The 15181-nt window shown below is 35.2% G+C and overlaps 1 long non-coding RNA gene across 1 annotated transcript in view; it reads left to right on the top strand.

Moving 5' to 3' along the window:
* The first annotated feature begins 627 nt into the window (after positions 1-627).
* Positions 628-15181, top strand: part of LOC129529861 (uncharacterized) — a 49080-nt gene continuing 34526 nt past the window's right edge. Inside the window, exon 1 of the long non-coding RNA XR_008675384.2 lies at positions 628-838. This is a non-coding gene — a long non-coding RNA (uncharacterized lncRNA). The remainder of the gene's footprint in view (positions 839-15181) is intronic.

Genomic DNA, 15181 nt, shown 5'->3' with positions numbered 1-15181 from the left:
TTGTTGTGTTGATCCTTTGTATTGCTTCTTAGGTCTCTATTTCATTTAATTCTGCTCTGATCTTTTTTACTGATTTTCTTTTGCTAATTTGGGGTTTTGTTTGTTCTTGTTTCTTTAGCTCTTTAAGGCACATTGTAAGATTGTTAGTTTGCAATTTTTTTCACTTTTCTGATGTAGGCATTTATTGCTATATGCTTAACTCTTAGCGCTGCGTTTGCTGTCTGCCACAGGTTTTTTCTTTTATGTTGTGTTTCCGTTTTCATTTGTTTCAAAATATTTTTATTGCCATCTTAATTTCCCCCATTGACTCCACTATCATTGTATTGCAGTGTGTCTCTTTCTTTAGCTCTAGTGTTGGAGGCTTCACAAGTGTTTCTTATGATTAGCCATAATTGAAGCCTGTTCACACCTGTGATCAATTAAGCAGCTGAGCAATCGTTACCTCCTCCTCCTTGCTCTTGTTACCTAACAAATAGGAAGAGCTGTAGAAGGTCGGGTAGCTGCCTTTGCTCACTAGGAGCAGAGAGCGCTCTTCTTCAGCATCCTAGCCTTTCCTTAAAATGATTACTTTCGTTTTTTGTTATTTCTATATTCGTCCCTTCATTCAGTCTTGTAATGATGGTCTCAAGTAGTAACAGTAGTAACTGCCGTAACGACAGTCTGAATTACTAACAGTGGCAGTCAGCCACAAGTGGCACCTGAACAGGGACTAACAGGGACAGAGACCTGGAGGGACCTGATATGGACTTGAACGAAGAAGGTCTGCTTGAACAGAAAAAACTAAAACCAGCTAGAAGAATGAGAAATGCCGCTACAAGTCTGCCGGCAGCAGCAAGAGGTGAGTGCCTTAAAAAGGTACTGATCAGTGCCCTAGAGGTACAAAGAATGGGAACTTTTTGAATCAGAATAACATGGGAAAGAATTTGGCTATTTCTTCTCTGTTTTGTTTGGAGTTTGTTACCTACCATATTTTTATCATTAGTTCAGGGTTTGAGAGAATTTTTTGCCTCACCTACAGCACCTATTGAATGTGGTGAACAGGAGAGAGAGAATGGAAATTGGATGTACTGTCTTTTGTGGCTACGGAAAGGCTAACTTTAGCTTTGGCTTTCGTGGATTGTAAATGTGCACTGGCACCTGTGAGATGTGCAGAGTACTTGGGAGGTTTTCTCAGATCTTGTCAAGATGTGGGAACTGAGCTTCATTGCTCTGCAGTATTGACTCAGGCAATTGCTAATTTGGTAACTGACAGATCTAAAAGAAGCCAAGGTTTGAGCCCTAAAGTGGGAAAGTGTTATAAGTGTAGAAAAATTGGACGTTTCAAAAAAATATCTCTATACCTCTAGGCCAAAGGGATCTTATAACACAGTTTCCCTGTTTCTCAATAGAAACACCGGGACTTTGCCCTCGTTGCATATTGATTCTCTCGCCCTAGGAACACCTGGAAACGCAGGATTAGATCTCCAAGTTAGAGAACAAATTACGTTAATTGAAAGAAACAAACTGACCAAGATTTATACTGGTATTTGGAGACCTTTGCCAACAAGATACATGGGATTGATTTTGGTAAAAGCTGTCTTAACTTACAGGCCCAGGAGTTGTTGATTTTGACTGTGAAGGAGAATTTCAGGTAGTGGTAATGTCGCAAGGTCTTTGGGTTTTTGAACCAGGAGAATATGTTGCTCAACTGATGATTATTCCCTGTAAATGGTACCCTTCTCTACGTAACAAGAGCAAGGAGAAGGTAACGAGTGGCCAGCTGCTTAATTGATCACAGGTTCATATTGTTAACAGGCTTCAATTACGCCTAATCATAAGAAACACTTGTGTAACCTCCAACACTCTAGTAATATTTGCTTTATGAATCTGGGTGCTCCAGTATTTGGAGTGTGTGTTTTATAATTTCTACATACTGTTGCTGGATTGATCCTTTTACGTAACAAGCTTCCTTGTCCTGTTTTACTGTTCTTGACTTAAAGTCTGTTCTAAGTATAGTTATTCATGCTCACTTTAGGTTTCCATTAGCATGGATTATTTTTTTTTTATCTCTTTAATTTTAGTCAATATGTGTCTTTACTAGTAAATTGAGTTTCTTTTTAGCAGTATATAGTGGGATGATGTGTTTTGCATTCTGTCATTCTTTATCTTATAAATAGATAATTCGTTTATGTTCCAGGTTCTTATTGATGTGAGACTTTTTTCCTGTCATATTTGTTTTCTGATTGTTTTATGTATTGTTTGTTCCTTTCTTTGTCTTATACTGATTGTCATTTTTGTTTGGTGGATTTCTGTAGTGGCACCAGTTGACTCTTTCCTTCATTTGTGTGATTTATTTTCCCATGAGTTTTACAATTTCATGTGTTTCTGTAATAATAAATGTCATCCTTTTGCTTCCAAGTTTAGGACTCCCTTGAACATTTCATGTAAGTCTGGTCTAATGACAATAAATTCCCTCAAAATTTGCTTGTGTGGGAAAGACTTTAATATATTCTTGACTAGCAGTGTTTTATTTTTTTTTCTTTCAGCCTTTTAAATATACAGTGACATTCTCTTCTAGCCCTTAAAGTTTCTGTTGAGAAGCTTTAAATCTGATAATCCTTTATAGGTGACTAGGGACTTTTCTCTTGTCGTTTTTAGGATCTGCTGGTTATATTTGACTTTATACCATCTGACTATAATGTGCTATAAAGAGATATTTTTTCAATGTATCTTACTAGGGATCACTGATCCTCCTGTATCTAAACATCTAAATCATTTGCTAGATTTGGAAAAATTTTATCTATTATATCATTAAATAGTTTTACCACTCCTTTTTGTCTCTACACACTTTGGGATGCTGATAATTTGAATGTTTAACTATTCTATGTTGTCTCAAATGTCATGAAATCTTTCATCACTCCTTTTTACTTTTTTTGCCTTTGTTTTTGTCTGAATGGATTATTTCAAATAACCTGTCTATAAGTTCTGAGATTCTTTCTTCTGCCAGATCTAATCTACTTTAGAGGCTTTGCAATGTGTTTTACCAGTTAACTATTTAGTGCCAGAATGTCTATTTGTTTCCTTTTCATTAATATCTTCTCTTTGGTATATGTACCATTCATGTCCTGAATTGTTTTTGATTAATCCGTATTTTTTTTAGAATTATCTTGTATCTGAGTGGCTTTTAAAATCAATATTTTAAATGTTTTATCTGTGATTTAGAAAATTGATTTTTTAATTAAGATCTATTCTTGGTTAATTATTGGTTTCCTTTGGAAGTGTCATATCTTTCTGTGTTTTTATGTTTTCTGTGTCTTACATTGACATCTGCACCTCTGGTGTAACAGCCACTTCTTCCTATGGTTCCATTTACTTTTGTAGAGTAGGATTTTCCTTATAAATGTATTTTGGTTTTGGGCTGGGTAGGGCCCTTTGGCTTTGATCCTGAGTATGTGCATTAGTGTAGTCTCTATATTTCTTTGGCTGTAAACATTGTTAGTACTTTCTGTGATTTCCTGAGTATTATGGTGTAGTTATCAGTAGAAGCTATAAGGAACTTGTGCTGGGAACTGGGAGGAAAGGTGAGCCAATCTTTATTCACTATAGTGGCAGTGGTGGGTTGAGCATTGCTTATTTTATGCCCCTATTTTATTCACCAATTGCACCTGTATTGGTGGTTACCAGAATGGTGATTCTTGGGCCTCCTTGTGGCTTGCCCAGATATCAGTAGTGGCAGAAGTGGCCTAGACGGGTGAGTGGGTTCTCAAGTCCCTGCGAAGCTGGTGTATTGTTGGTGATGGCAGTAGCAGTTGTGGGACAACCCTCTGTGCCTTGAGAATTGCAGGCCAGTGTTGGTGGTAGCTGTGATGGCAGTGCCTCCACCCACAGCCTAGACATAGTACCCTCAGATTCTCCTGCTCTCTGTAGCAACAGTGTGGTAGCACCACACATGGCAGTGAGGGATCCCACTCTTCAAGCCTGAGCTTCAGCACAGAGGCCACACCAACAGTAGGGTAACAGTTGTCACTCACAGACTCAGAGAGGGAGCCCTCAGGTTCATCCACCCCACGCTTCAGTGGCAGTAGGAGCAAGTATGCAGTAGGAGAGGAGGTATCCTGTTCTCTCTGTGTGTGTTTTAGCACACAGGCTGTTTTGCTGGTGGGAGGGAATTTCACCGTTTGCTTACAAAGATGAACACAGAGTTTTTATGGCTGCTAGGGATGGGATGGAAAATAATTTTACGTAGCTACAGACAAATAGCTTGCAGACCTGATGAAAGTGCCCTTTGGTTTATTTTATCCTGAGGTCTGCTTTTTTGTTGCACTTCATAATCCTTTCCCTGGAGAATAACACTCCCTATGGGCTAGATTACTGAGGAGCCTGCAGCACCTCTGGGTCCAGCCAGTGCTGTGTTGCTGCAGCTCTCTAAGTGGACACAGGGCAATATCAGCAGGAGTTCCTGGGATGTAGAGACGTGGGGTCTATCCTTCTCAGTGCTGATTGTAATCTTATGACAGATATGCTTCCAAAATGGTGCTCTGCCACAGCTGCTCAAGTCTGGAGGGATGGTGAATGACCCAGTGCAAGTTCCCAGTCTGATTAATGCTTTCACTGGTTTTGAAATCAGTAGCCTTGCTAGCTTCAGGGTTTGTAAGAGTAAAGGAGTTTTCTCATGGTTCGGATTGCAGCAGCCCATGGCATGTATGTGGACCACCGAGGCACCCTCATTTACTCTTTCCCCATAGTATCATGAACTCCTCGTGGCTCCAGCCTGATCTAGGCCAAGCTGGCTGCTTGCTTCCTTCTCCTGTGCCTTAGGTGTTTCCCATGAGTTCTTGGTTAAACTCTGGTGTTCTCTCTTAGACCTTCTATTCAAGGAATCATTACCGATTTATAATTTTCATTCTCATTTCTACAGAGGATGGGTTTTTGATATCTCTAGTCAGCCTTCTTGAAGTGGAATCTGGCATTCAATGCTATGACATTTTTTAAAAGGAAATTGAGTATTTTTATATTTTGATATCTGCAGGGGAGAGGATTGTCCTGGAACCAATCCACCATGGATACCTAGGGATGACCATATACACAAATGCTAGATAATTAACTAAAACAAAATTGGAACTTAGAAGAAATTCAATGAGTTTTAGGATAAAGGATATGTAGAATAGAATTATATAATTGTATGCTTAAAATAGACATTGTGAAAATGATATCTAGAAAATATTTCCAGCTGGGCCTGGGCATGGCGGTGCATGGCTATACTCCCAGCAATGTGGAAGTCTGTGGCAGGAAGATTGCTTGAGCTCAAGAGTTGAAGTCTTGCCTGGGCAACATGGTGAAAACTTGTCTTTAGGAAAAAATACAGAAATTGGCCAGGTGTGGTGGCATATGACTATAGTACCAGCTACTCCAGAGGCTGAGGTGGGAGGATCACTTAAGCCTGGGAGTTTGAGACTGCAGTGAGCCAAGATCACAACACTGCACTCCAGCCTGGGCAACAGAGAAAGGAGACCCTGTCTCAAAAAAAAAAAAAAAAAAAAGGAACAATGGAAACAATTCACAAAGGCCCTATATTTAGAATTCCAATTATATTAAATTTCCAGAATAGGAAAATAGAGCTTGGGGAGAGGGTGATGAATGGGAAGTGACTGTGAATTCATACGGGATTTCTTTGGGAGCAAAGAAAATGTTTTAAAACTAGATTGTGATGGCAATGGTTGTGCAACTCTAAATATACAGGAAAAAAGTTGAGACATACATTGAGTAATTTTATGTTCATGAATTGCATCTCAATAGAGTTTTTAAAGATAACATTCTCAGGCAGATTAAGAAAGAAGTTCAACGTTACTGGGATACTACCACATATCAGAGTCAAGGAGATGAGGAAAATTGAGCAGAAAATGAGAATGAGCAACTACAAGGTAGGAGGAAAATCAGGAAGTCTTATGCTCAGAAAGATGAAAGTGAGTCTGAGAGAAGAGAGAAATCAAACATGTTTGTTGTTGATATTACAAATAATAGGAGAGATGAATTTTCACTGATAATAGAGATTATTAATCACGTTAAGAAAAACAGTTTTGGTGGGACAACCAAACCAGACTCTAGTGGATTTGAGAGAAAATGCAAGAAAAATATCTGATACAGTATAGACAATGATTTCAAAGATAATACTATAAGGCAAAGAGCAAAACTAGGCAACGACTGAACAGTGAAGTGTAGGCTAATGAGAAAAATTTAGTGGAGAGAAACAAAGCATAATGCAGACAAAACTGAGAATATTTGTGTGATCTGGTACATAGATGGACATAGATGGAGGTTCTGTGATTCGCTGGAAGCACATTCAGGTCACCCATTTTAAAAGAGTATCGGATGTTTTAGGACATATACAGCTAGGAAAGTAGATGAAGAGGTTTTAATATTTATAAGTTATTGACAAAGATACCCTATTCTAATTCTGGGATCCCACACTTTCCCTAGAAAGACCTTCAATTTGGCCACAGTTGAATATGACCACTTCAATCATTATGTGAACTTGAAAGCCATATGTTCAGTTAAGAGTGGAGATGGTATAAGAGGTGTTTGATATTTGAATAAAGAAGTGAAAATATGATATAGTCATCTAGGAATTTGAGAAATAGAGAGCAAACATACATAAAGGTAACCTAATATATTAGATTCAAATCTTTATTTGTATGGGCTTTACAATATTAGATATTCAAACAAACCATGTAACATTTATAACCCCTGTTTCCTTTATGAAGATAGCAAAGAGGATAATATCGTTGAAATACATTATTACTATTTTCCATTTTCTCTTATATATACATTTTTCCTGTAGAAAATACACTCAAAATTATTTTCTCCTAAGGGCTTATGTGATAGTATCGCACTTCTTGGATTACTTCATCTGATATTTCAGGTAGTCTTTCTCATAATCTATGTCCTACAAAATTATAATTGTGGTTCTTCCACCAACTGTTCCCACTTTCCAAAGAAGATGCATAGGTTCTCCTGTCTTCCTTCTCTCTTCTCTTCCTGTGGCCCTTAATACTAAGTCTGCCTAAAGTAAATTTTTTCTAATTCTTTGACAGTTTAGCTTAGGATATCAGTGGATATGCCTGTGAACCACCCATTTCTTTAATTTTTAATGGCAGTTGCGGGCTCTCTCTTTTCAAATAACACTAATAATGTATCACTCTTTCACTCACACAGATGGAGAATGTTTAAAACTCACAGTTTACATACTTTTTTTGAGGTGACGATATAAATCAATAATGTTATAAATGAATTAGAATCAGAGAAATTATAATATTTGTGTTAGAAAAGATTTAAAATTATCTTTCAAATTGCCTCATTTTGTAGACAGTTATTTACAACACATAAAATAATGTCTTCCCCTAAGTTAGAGAGCTAATAGTGACTATGTTGTATATCCAAGCATTCTTTTGTGATGAAGTTCAGTACAAAACAATAACAAAATCTCAGTGGCTTACTACAACAATAATTTGTCTTATACTCATGTGTCTGCATGACTGCAGTTTGATAATCTTGGTTACACTTCCCCAGCCTTGGATGGGCTAGGCAGGACTCCAAGTTTTGGTTGGGTCCATGTCTGTTCCACAGATCCAAGGCTGACAGAGCAATGGCTTTTTGAAATATGCTTATAACATTTCATAAGTTGGAAACTCTGAATGCTGATAAAAAATTGCCATATATTTTAAGGCCTCAGATGGAAACTGGTATATTGCAAAGTTTTCCCACACACTCTTTTAAAAAACAAAGTATTTCACAGATCCAGGACCAAAGACATAGGTGCCAAGAGGTATAAATTGCCCACGGGGAAGTCATAACCAATATAGAGAGAAAAGAAAGAAAAATAATAAAGGACAATTTTATCTACCACAAGTGGCACGCTAGTGATATTTTAAAATTTGGCATACTTAGTTATTAATGCTGACATTGACTCTTTCAATGTAATCTCTCCCCACTATATATCATCCCACTCCATTCTGGTGTTTAACAATCACAGGTATCTCCAGATATTGCCAAATGTCCTATAAGGGGAAAAAATCATCCTTCTTTGACAATCATTGATCTCTGTCAATTATTTAAAAGCAGGATGTATTTAACACTCTCCTTTTTTTTTTACTGATATCAATGATAACAGATTCATGCCTGCTATGTGATCTAGTACAGTATCTCTTCTAAAGAGTTATTTCATTCAATATTGAGACAGTAGACCTGAGTTTCAACTTATATTGAAAGAGTCAGTGTCAGCATTAATCAAATTGCCTTAATTAAATTTCCACTATTTTAAGTACTTAGATTGGTTTTTGTATTCCTGATTACACTGAAACACTTCTGGTATTTGTTTGACATTTCTGCTATCAAACAAGGTATTTGAATTGTAGATAGATGTTGCTACAACTGAACTGAGTGTTTAGTGTCTGTAGCTTAATTTATAGCAAGAATCAGTTGAACTAGCTAAGCTCAGACTTCCAGAGTATAGTCATTATTTTGTTGATGATGAGCTACAGATCTAGCAGCAGCTTTTTGGTCTCAGTTTTCAGATATATACAAGGCATCTAAAGGAATATGTTCTCAAACTTCGTATTTCCAGTGGTGACTTCTGATTTTGTAAGCACTTTCTCTTTGTGGAAAAAACAAAGGAAATAAATAAAAAACCTGAAGTAGAGTCTCTTCCCACATTGAATCCTACTGGATACAATCTGAGTGTTTAAAAATAAAGAAATTAACCTTAGGTTAACATATTATATTTTACATTACATTCTAAAACATTTTACGTTTTTAACCTGATCCATTTTGACCTGTAACTTAGAACCATTGTTTAAATTTAACAGAATTTATGAAAAACAGCTTTCTTAGGATATTTAATATTCTTTTCTTAAAGTTTCTAGCTATTTATATACCTTCAAGTGTTTCATAAAGCTTGGATTGATTAAACAAATAAAAATTAAATCCTTACTTGAAAGGTAATTTCAAGTGGTTATGTTGTCATGAATTTAAAATTATATATTTTTTTTAAAATAACTTTCCTCAAGGGTATCCAAGAACCTCTAATATCTAACATAAAAGGTTTAAAGAAAAAAAATCCAATTTCCCTTAGAAAGTATTTTTCTTTATTATGTGGGATCCCAGAATTAAAATGTTATTACATATTATTTTTCATTTGTGTTTTAATCCAGCAAGCATTTCTTTTAATCACAGTGGTGTTACTAGCAGTACTGTGTGATCTGGAAAGCTAAACTGTCATGTTGATTTGAAAGAATACATTTTCTTAATGCTAATTATTACTCCATTCCACCAGATTGCAATCATCACACAGTATGTATTACTAATCAGAAAATGTTCGGAGACAATGTTATCATGTGAAGAAAATAGAAATGATACATGACAGCTTTGTAAGAGATTCAGTTTCTAAGGTTTCTTTATATGATAATATATGCATACATGTATAGGGTCAGACTACATTTTCTTAAGATGTATATTTCATGTAAATTTGATAGTACAAAACATATTCATTCCGTATATTCAAGTCAGTTGGCATATTCACAAATATTGGTACATATTAATTACTACAGCAATTAAGAAGATCTTAGAAAATACTTATAATGAGCTGAAGTCATATGTTTTTGTTGTCACCCTAGAGCTTTAAGACACCTGCCGTATGTTGTCTTTAGTAATTGCTACAGCTCCCTTCTCTATACAATGTAAGTACTTATTAAGTAATAGTGGTTTATACAATACATTTCATTGTAGCTAATATATTTTTGAAAAATAATGCCTCAGGGTTTTTCTTTCTCATTTCACATGAAGATACACACCACAAACACACACACAAAAAGATCAAAAGAATTGTCAAAGAAAATCATATAGGAAATAATGTGAGCAAATAAAAACAATCATCCTGAAGGGGGGGAGTCTGAAAACTTAGATGTTAAGGAGCTTTTACCTCTGAGATTTGTGATTTGGGAAATAGCATTTAACCTGTTTTATACTGTTTCATCCTTTAGTTCAAGTAGATTAATAAAAATGAATTATTCTTACGTACATCATAAGCATACATTGTAGTAAAAAGATGAAATGGAACTATACATATAAAAATCTTGTAAAGTACAAATTGAAATACAAGTTTAAAGCATTTTGTTGCTCTTCTTCCAAGATGGTTTTAAAAGCAAAGAGGCATTAATATATTGCCTCTCATGGTCAGAAGAAATCCTATGAACTTTTTTTTTTTTTTCGAAGTAGTGTTCCAGAAGCTTTTGAGAGAAAAGACAAATTCTATTTTTTTTGTCCTCAAATTCTTCTGCCAAGGACATACAGAGAGTATATATCTCCTCTCTCCTTCTACCTCCCTCACTTATCCCAGACCCCATCTCTTTCTCCTTCTTGCTCCCTCATTTATCACAGGTCCTACATACTATCAGACAATAGGAAAATATAGATGGTGAATTTCATTGGTACCAGCCTTGATAGAAATGAGCCAAAGGGTAACTTTTAATTTTTCTTTATTAGTGATCCTTGTATATGTGAACTGATCTTGCTCAAGATTCTATTTTCTAATATTCCCTGAATTATACAGAAGCAGAAGCCGCCTTCTGGTACCGTATTGAATGGGACTACAGTTTAGAAAGAATAATATGGGATTACATTTAAATAATTTCAGTCTTGTCCTCTATCCAACTCTTTCTCTATAATACCACCAACAAGCATGAGTAAACCAGATTTTTTTTTTCCTGAAAATTTTCTGCAGCTTTGTAGAGTCTCTGTTTTTGAAATTTCTGAGTATGAATTCCTCTTGATATATTTCATTTTTCTTTTCCTTAAATATCTTATATGTTAAAAATCTCTCTACTATTTGGGTTAGATTTTGATTACTTAAACTTTTACATTTCTGGTACATTACAGATTAACCAAAAGAGAAAACACATATGCTAAAGTTGAATTACACATTTAATTGTTATATCAATCAATTATTTTTTATTTTTTATTTTTACACAAAAGCAGATGCTGAAACACCTGTAGATACTTTTATACACCATATTCTGTTATGGGAGTCATGCATCTATCAGTGATATTGTACACATGAGATAAGGGTGCAGCATACATGAGAGACACTTATCTAGCTATGCCACTGCCCTTCTTAGAGTTTACAACGTGTATTTCTGGATGTTAAACTTCCCAGGTTCTGAATTGGGATTGACATTAGTAAGATCTGATTCTCATCTGAGGTGGTGCGAGGGAATAGAATCTGTACCTAGAAAGTTGTTCATCAGTCTCTAGGATTTTAATATATAAGAAAGTCTCTTTTTTCAGTCTGTGAGGCAAAACTCTTCCATTTAGTTGTTTCGAATGTCATTTGGTTTGACAATAACAATCACAAAATTATTTCCCTAGAATTCAATCTCTGACCAGTGGGTAGTCTTTTGTCTCAGCAATATTAGCTAAATAATATTTTACAACTAGGCATCAATCATTGTACTTGGAATTAACAGCTTTGGCAAGTTGTACAGTATTGGACCTTTTTGAAAATTATGGAATTACACTTTCAAAAACAACTTTTTTTAGTAGTATAAAATCATGTTTTATTAGATTATGTAATTACTAAATTACCACAGGTTGATTAGTGGAGCCATTTATAAATATATATGCATTTGGGTTTGTGTAAATATACACATAATTGTACGAGTGTGTGAACATTTGTGTGTATCTATCTAATCTAGCTAATTTTTTTTTGTTCTTACAACCTATCAGGTGGTGTAAGTTCCTCCAGACCTACCACAAACCTAGAACTAGTTACTATCAAAACAGAATTGATGCATTTGGGTGACTAAACCAATATCTAGATATCAGAAGCATGCCTTGTGTATGTGAGTACTAACAGCAGTGCAGCAGACTACAAGGCTACTAGACACTTATATAAACCAGGGAACAATGCTTAATTTTGCAGTAATTTATCTTAATAATTCAAATTACCTCATTTCATGCCATTCTCAAATGAGAATCTTTGTTTTTTGCTTTGTCTACAACTCATTGTATAATGCTGTATGCTTTGTTATTCCAAATGTGATGAAATCAATTTATCCTCAAAGGTGAAAGGCTTCCTTTGCCTTTTACCCATTTTAACAATTTCTAAAGTCTTCTAAAATTGGGTCTATGAGGTTCAGGTTTTAAGATCATTTTTATAATTTTGACCAGAGTCATGTATCAAAAATAAAAAATAAGACCAAGACTTATGCACAAATGCGCTCAAGAAAGGAAAATCCAAGCAATGGTCAAAAATGAAATATAGACATTTTAGGGCTTGCTTAGCATTTGTCTAAATTAGGTCTAAAATTTTCCCTTACTGCTAATTATTTATAATTATTTTAGGCGGTTTTAGAGCTTGAATTGTGAGAGGGTATTATAAATATACAGATATTACCTCAGTAATTAAACTTTCCAACACCAATAAAGAATGTCAGAAAATACATGACATTTATGTCAAGATTTTATCATATTCTTTAATCTTCACATAAAGTTTAAAGGAAAAGTCAGAATAATTCACATGGTTTTTCTGGAGTTCACAAATTTAATAAAATACACCAAAACATTTGGTTAATAATCTACTGCACGTTAAACTTTATGGTCATATTCTATAACACTCTCTTCACTTCACCGTCCTCACCTTCATGTCAATGGACAAAGTGGTTTTAGAAGCTCTGTCCTTTATTTTTTGTTTCTTTTTCAGAAAAGACAGCACAGCACAGATGTATGGCTTTGTAGCCATTTCAAATTTACTGTAAAAATCCAAATTTTCCATAAATTAAAGGCCTCTTGTCTATCCTTCCAATTTTGCTTTCTACGGTAGCTGTATTTATCCCAGAGAAGAAATTGCAAAATCACTCTGTGTTTTGGTAGCTTTGTTTTTAGGATTCAAAAAAAAAGACCCCCACATTTGATACATAGTTTCAGGAATATCTAAACTACCCTAGTGGTTTTTGACTTCCTGCTTGTACATGATTTGGTTCACAGGTAGTAATTTATTCTTCATTGACAGAAAAAAATTCCCAGTGATTCCATAGCCACTCATACTTTGTTCAATAATTCAACTGCTTCAGATTATCTGCTTAGGGGGCTGATAATTTTAAAGCGTTCTTTAAAAAATAAAGCAAAACAAAAACTTCTAAATTACAACTCTATTAAGGTAGAAGAACTGACTCCACCTGATCCTTATAGAAAAATTCCTGCTTTCTTGTGCCCTGGCCATTCAGCAGATGTGAGTTTGAAATATGCAGGATCTATCATTGGTAAAGAGGATAATGTCAACAATTTTTTCCTGATGCAAGAAAATGGGTAAACTCCTGACTTTCAGCCATCAGATGCAGATGTAATCAATGATTTATCACTTGGGGGCATGGTGTTCTTTCCAATCCTTATGTAAGCCTCGCTTTCCATCTCCATTCTATAGATTTTCACTTGTCTGGAAGGTGAAGAGGGCAGATTCTTCTTTTTCTGGGTATTTTACTTCATTCCTACTCTCTCTGATAGTTCCCTTTAGTTCTGCTGGGTCCCATTTTCTTTGTGAACTTACAGAGATACATTTTTTCTCACAATACCATATATTACTTTTCTGTCCATTTCGAGGTTCTCCATTGTCTTCGTTCTGGTTTTTTAAAAAATCTTCTGCAGATTCCTCTCCTCCCCCCAACCTGATTATATTAAAGATGGAAGAATCTAAGAACTCTGTGGTAACGTAACATAATCTCACAATGAGATTTAAAGCTCAAAAATTGATGTGGGGGAAAGGAAAAAGGAGTCAAGCCTTGTAAACTTTGAGAAGGCCAGTAGCTCGACAGCCTTTTGTTAAGTTTCAAGTTCATTACCTCTTCTAAAATTATCTTTTTTGAAACTCAGAAATTAGTCACTTAACTTTTTAGTAGAATCACCACATACTACTTAAAAATCAAATATCTGAGGACTATGCCTTATCTAGGAAATGATAAAATGTAAACCACTCTACTTCAGCTGAATCATTTAGCTGTTTCAAGCAGAAATTTCATAAAGAAGTACATTGCCACTTGCTATTACCTGAATATGTCCCTCAAAAATTCATGTTTTAGACCTAGTCCTCATTCAGATGCTATTAAGAGGCGAAGTATTTGATAACTGATTAAGTCATGAGGGTACATAAATGGGATTAGTGTCCTTATAAAAGTGGTTGAAGTGTGCTGCCTTGCACTTTGTGCCATATAAGGTGCTGCAACAAGTCACCATTTTGAAGCAGGCAGTGTGCTTTTCCCAAACCATGAATCTACTGGTGCCTTGGACTCCCCAGCCTCCAGAGCTGTGAACAATAGATTTCTATTTATAAATTACCTGGTCTAAGGTAACTTATTAGCAGCCCAAATGGACTAAGATCATTGTAAAAGTGGAACTACCAGGTTTCCATTTAAGTAATATTTGTCAGCGCTTTTTATTTATTTTATTGCTATTTGTTCACAATGTGTTTGCCCTAGTTGCTAAAGTGCAAGACCAAAGATGTCTGCAAGGGAAAAGCAATGAACACATATATGTTAAAAGATAATTATTCTGTTAAAATCTTTAAATTACAATAGTTCTTTTTTGGGGGTAGGTTTTTCAAGAAAAGGAGAGTAACTGAAAAACTGTTTATTTTATAAAATGACACCTTCTTGCATTTAGAAAGGGAAAATAATGACATTTAAAAATATTTTCATATTCTGCTTAGCAAGTAAATGTGATTATAAAGAATTAAACTGTTTCTTAATTCTGTTTCTCACTTCCACATTTAAAATCTTGGTTGTTGACTAGTTTTATGCCAGAGCATTGCTTCTAACATCTAGCAAAGCCACCTAAACATCTGCAATTCTCTGGATTTTTCTGCCTTTGGAAAACTGAGAAACCAAAGGATTGAGCCTTGGGCACCTCTAACCTTGAGTCTTCCTTTATGAGTAGAAGAATGTACGTGAATCTCTCATATAATCCCCTACAGACTACCCTAAATTGCTAAGGAATCAGTTCTCAGTTCTTCTGTTAACTGTCAGAACTTTTAGTATTTAATTATGTTGACAGGGCTATAAAGCTAAATTCTAATGACACTGGTAGTGTTTCTCATCTCATTTCTGATGCCAGCTATAGTATTTCTGGTACTTTAGATATTTACATAAGAGGAAAACCTGTA

This window comes from Gorilla gorilla, chromosome 1, assembly GCF_029281585.2.
Source record: "Gorilla gorilla gorilla isolate KB3781 chromosome 1, NHGRI_mGorGor1-v2.1_pri, whole genome shotgun sequence".
NCBI lineage: Eukaryota > Metazoa > Chordata > Mammalia > Primates > Hominidae > Gorilla > Gorilla gorilla.
The sequence above is the reverse complement of the archived record's forward strand: the minus strand, read 5'-3'. Positions and strand labels throughout refer to the sequence as shown.